Raw genomic sequence first — 4,863 nt, 5'->3', positions numbered from 1 at the left:
AGTCGGCAGACGGCCCCGGGACAGGGACGTTCGCCAAAACCTCCCCAAGGCCGCTTTCCGTGACCGAGTCGGCCTCCCCGCCTGTACTCGTCCCGGCCCGAGAAACGAGACGCGGGGTGGATCGGGACCAGGCCACGCACCAGGCCGGCCGGCGCGGCATCCTCCCTCCCCCGACCTGACCTGACCTGGACGAACGCCTCCCCATCGCCCGCCCCCGCGAGGCTGATCCGTCCGGCCGGTGAGGAGGCCGCTTGTCGGGCGCCACCTGCTTCCCGGCATCCTCTTATATAGTGTTCGAGGAGGTCGACCAGGTGGCCCGGCCTGGATTGGGGGGGGGGGCGCGGGGTGCGGTGTCCCGGGCGGCGGGGGACGGGGGGGGGTAGGAGTGGAGAGGGAAAGGTGGGCGTGGAGAATGCCGGGGTCGGGGGTCGGCGCGGGGCGGGGCGGGAGTTGGGGATAGGGGAGGGGCGGGAGGCCGTCTGGACATGGAGGGTCGGAAGAGCGGTGGTGACAATGATTTTCATTATCATTTAGAAAGAAGAACGTGGACTTCTTTAGAGGAGTCCTTTGAATAGCTTCTCCATTTAGTTAACATACATCCAAATGGAGGTCGGGAAACTTGGGTCCTGTTAACATATGGATGGAAGTGGAAAGAACTATCGCGATGACCGTCCTTGTGTTTCTTTTATTTTTTCTTTCTTCCTGCTCCCCAAAGCCGCCCCCCCCACCCCCGCCCCGCCCCGCCCCGCCCCGCCCCGTCCCGTCCCGTCCCGTCCATAGTTGTAGGTTCCAGTGGTAGGTCTTTCGCGTTTCTGCTATGTGGGACGCCGCCTCGGCGTGGCTTGAAGGGCGATGCTGGGTCTGGGGCTGCGCCCAGGATCCGAACCGGTGAAAACCTGGGCCGTCGAAGCCGGGGGCCGGGGTGGGGGGCGCTACTTGACCGTTCGTCCACGGGCTCGGCCCCCGGCCCCTTGTTTTCTAGGGAGAGAGACAGAGAGACCCGATCCATTTTCCCTTGGCCTCTAAAGCGTGCGTGTGGTCGAAAGGCGACAGAGAGAGGGGTTCTGGTCCAGAAAGCCCCGACTGCGCCGCCGCGGGGATCGGTCGGTTCCGCCCGAACCGTCCGAGTCGGAAAGGAACGGACAGCTTTCCTCCTTTGGGCCCCTGACTTGGGACCGACAGGGGAAGAGGAACAGGCCTCTCTCCCTCACACCCTGGCCCCTTCCTCCAGGACGCCCTCCTTCTAGTCAGCCCGCCTCTGGCTTTTCCACACGCCGACGACCGCTCGTCGGCATGGACCCACCTTCCTTGGGGGACACCACCACACGACTCTCCCACTCGTCTGCCTGCCTTTCGTTGGCGTCGCTGCCAAAGGCGAGGGGTAGGGGTGGCGGTGGCAGGGACGGCAGGGGCCCAGCGGCTCTCTGGCGGGTGAGGAAGTCTTGCTGGTTCTCCTAGGTCGGTGATCTTTCTCGATCTCCACACACATTCTTCGTTTGGGGAGCCAAGAGACGCCCTCTGAGGAATCCCTATGGCCAGGGTCGATCACTTACTCGCTCACTGCCTCGGCCTCGGCCTCGGCCTCTGTCAGTCTTGTCTCTCTCCCTCCCTCCCTCCCTCCCTCCCTCCCTCCCTCGTCGGTCTCTGTGTGTGGACGTCTAGGTGGAGGCGAGGCAGGGAGGCCACCCACCCACCTACCTCGTGGTTTACCACACGCTCTACACGGAGGTAGAATTCCCATCCCACCGAATCCATCCTTTCCACGGGGCACAAGCCAGTGGCCTTCGGGAGTCTCTCTCCCCAAGGTGGCGCATCCGTCATGGCTATCTATTTCCAGAAGGTTTCCGTTTCCATCCCCTCCCCCCGAAAGAAAAAACGGCCCCACTCCCGGATCTGCCCCACCACGATCACCACCACCGCTGCCGCCGCCGCCGCCGCCGCCATCTGCTGTCGCCCTCTAGGGTTGGACCGTTCTAGCTCTCTCCTCTGTGTGGAATCGCAACGTAGGTCGCCTTGGATGTCTGGCACCTCTCACTAAGCAGAAGGTTTTGGAGGCTCAGGCTGGGCCACGCTTTGGCCCGGGTCAGTGTTCCGTTCCTCCGGACGGCTTCCTCGTTTTCCACGAGAAGGAGCCGTGAAGACGGAAAGGAAGGGCGGATGGATGGCTTTTCCCGTGCTACCGAGTCCCTCTCCCCTTTTCCCCAAAGCGTGAGGGGCGGTCGAGAGGATCGTCTCTGATGACAAAAGTCAGAGGCACCCCGGGTCAGACACCGTGCGAGGCGTTGGTGTGTTCTCGAGAGGAGAACACGTCCCCGTCAGCGTTTCCTGTCGTTCTCGTTCCGAAAGGATTCATGCGCCACCCCGTCTCCCTCAAGGTCTTAGGGCTGTCGTGCTCCGCAGCCGTCACGTGTCGTGGATCCTGGGCACCACCACGCCACCCCGCCCCCCCCCCCCCGCCATAGCTGTCGATCGCTATGTGGCACGCCTACGTTTGCCCAAAAGAGCAGTCCGATGGACAGCGTGGTGCTTTTCCCAGCAGGCAGGCAGGTGAGAGTCACCCCTCTAGAAGGTTTCCAAGCCCCGTTCCATTCTCAGAGGCAGCTCCTTTGGCCATCAAGGAGGCAGGCGATGGGGGTGGGGGTGGGGATGGGGATGGGGCAGGGGCCTCTGTCCCTCTGTCGCGGTAGAAATGATTGGGAAAGCAGGGACGATGGGCGTAGGTCGACCATCCTGGGCGGTGGTGCTTTGGGAGCTTTTTCTAGAAGAAGGAGCGAACGGCGTTCCCTGGGAAGGGAGGAAACCAGAGGAGGTCCCCCTCAGACCGACCTGGCACGAGAAGGACACACACTCTCTCTCTCTCTCTCTCTCTCTCTCTCTCTCCCTTTTCTTCCTGACTTGAAATCAGGAGACAAAACTCCCCTGCCAAAGGGGCCCTCCCAAAACGGGGAGTGAGGAAGACCTCCTTCTCTTCACGGCTGAAGTTCTCCCTGCCTTTCCTGGACGGGAAGGATAGCACCTACGCCCGCTGCCGTCGGTGACTTTTAGTCCCCCTGGAGAGGAAGAAATTCTTTCCCGTGGCCGAACCCTGGCGGTTCGTTCGTGCTGCAGAGGACGTGACCCTCTCTGACACACCCAGGAACCTCCTCGCTCCGGGTCGAGGAGAGGGAGTTCTGTTCTGTGGTTTAGAATGGTGCTTAAAAAGGGATGTCGCTTACAAAGGGTCCTCGTCCCCCTTCCTAAACCTAAACGGACGGCTCGGCTCGGAGGCGTGAGATACGTTTCGCATCCTCCTCGTCGTCTTCACTCAAAGTTTTATTGGAGTTTGGAAGATTTTATTTTTTGTCTTTCCTTTTTCTCCCCAAAGCCCCCCGGTACGTAGTTGTGTGTTCTTCGCGGTGGGTCCTTCTAGCGGTGGTATGTGGGACGCCGCCTCAGCGTGGTTTGATGAGCAGTGCCGTGTCCGCGCCCGGGATCCGAACGAACCGATGAAACACTGGGCTGCCTGCAGCGGAGCGCGCGAACTTAACCACTCGGCCACGGGGCCAGCCCCTTACTGGATTTTCAAAACAACTCCGGGGGCCGGCCCGGTGGCGCGGCGGTGAAGTTCGCACGTTCTGCTCCGCCGGCCCCGGGTTCGCCGGTCCGGATCCCGGGCGCAGGACCCGGCACCGCTTGGCGAGCCACGCTGTGGCAGGCGTCCCACCTGGAAAGTAGAGGGGGATGGGCACGGATGTCAGCTCAGGGCCAGTCTTCCTCGGCCGACAGAGGAGGATTGGTGGCAGATGTTCGCTCAGGGCTCATCTTCCTCAAAAATAAAATAATAAATCGATTCGATAAAATGTCAAATAACACAACCGCGGGATCACGCTTAGAGTCACCCTTGGCCCGATGATGCCACTCCCCACCCCCCCCACCCCCCTGCCCCCCACCATTTGGAGGTGCCGTCAGTGGGATTCGTTCCTGTTTGTCCATCTTTCTTCCTCTTTTTTTTTTTTTTTTTTTAAAGACTGGCACCCGAGCTCATTGCCAATCTTTTCTTTTCTTTTTATTCCTCCTCCTTCTTCTTCTTCTCCCCAGAGCACCCCAGTACCTAGTTCTATATTCTCTTTGAGGGTCCCTCTGGTTCTGCCGTGTGGGACGCCACCTCAGCGTGGTTTGATGAGCGGTGCCGTGTCCGAGCCCAGGATCCGAACCTTCCAAGCCCCGGGCCGCTGAAGCGGAGCGTGCAAACTCAACCGCTCGGCCACGGGGTCAGCCCCTTCCTTCCTTCCTTCCTTCCTTCCTTCCTTCCTTCCTTCCTTCCTTCCTTCCTAAGGAGGAGGAGGCAGGCACTGTGTGAAGTCGCCAGTGAGTCTGTGGAAAGAGACGGAGGATTTCCCATGGGAAGCCGGGGCGGGGGACACGGACCGATGTCGTGCGAACTTGAAGGTGAAAGATCAAAAAACCCACACACGCCTAGAGCGGCGGGTTGCCCGTTAGGAGTTTGCTTGCCGGGCCCATAACGCAGGGCTCATCGATGAGCCAAACCGTCCGTGATCCTCAAGCAGTCTAGTAGGGTTAGAGAAAGGAGGGGGGCACTCTTTCTGCCCCAGATGAGGCGAGTTTCTCAGACAGCCACCCTGCCCCAACATCTTCCCTCCCTGCCTCCCGGCCCTTGGTGGACTGCGGCCTAAGGGTGGGGGAATTGAAGAAAGCCGTTCAATGGAAAAAAGCCCGAGGCCATGGGAGAGAGCTTCCTGCACTTGAATGAAGCCCTGACGCCAGGCCCATCGGAATGAATGGGCCTGACCTCCCCTCCCCCCTCCCCCCTCCCCCCTCCCAGGCTGGCGACTCCGCAGTGGAAGGCTAGGGGTTTCTTCCGAA

The sequence above is a fragment of the Equus asinus genome, unplaced genomic scaffold (assembly GCF_041296235.1).
Source record: "Equus asinus isolate D_3611 breed Donkey unplaced genomic scaffold, EquAss-T2T_v2 contig_804, whole genome shotgun sequence".
Classification (NCBI taxonomy): Eukaryota; Metazoa; Chordata; class Mammalia; order Perissodactyla; family Equidae; genus Equus; species Equus asinus.
Note: the sequence above shows the minus strand (reverse complement) of the source record.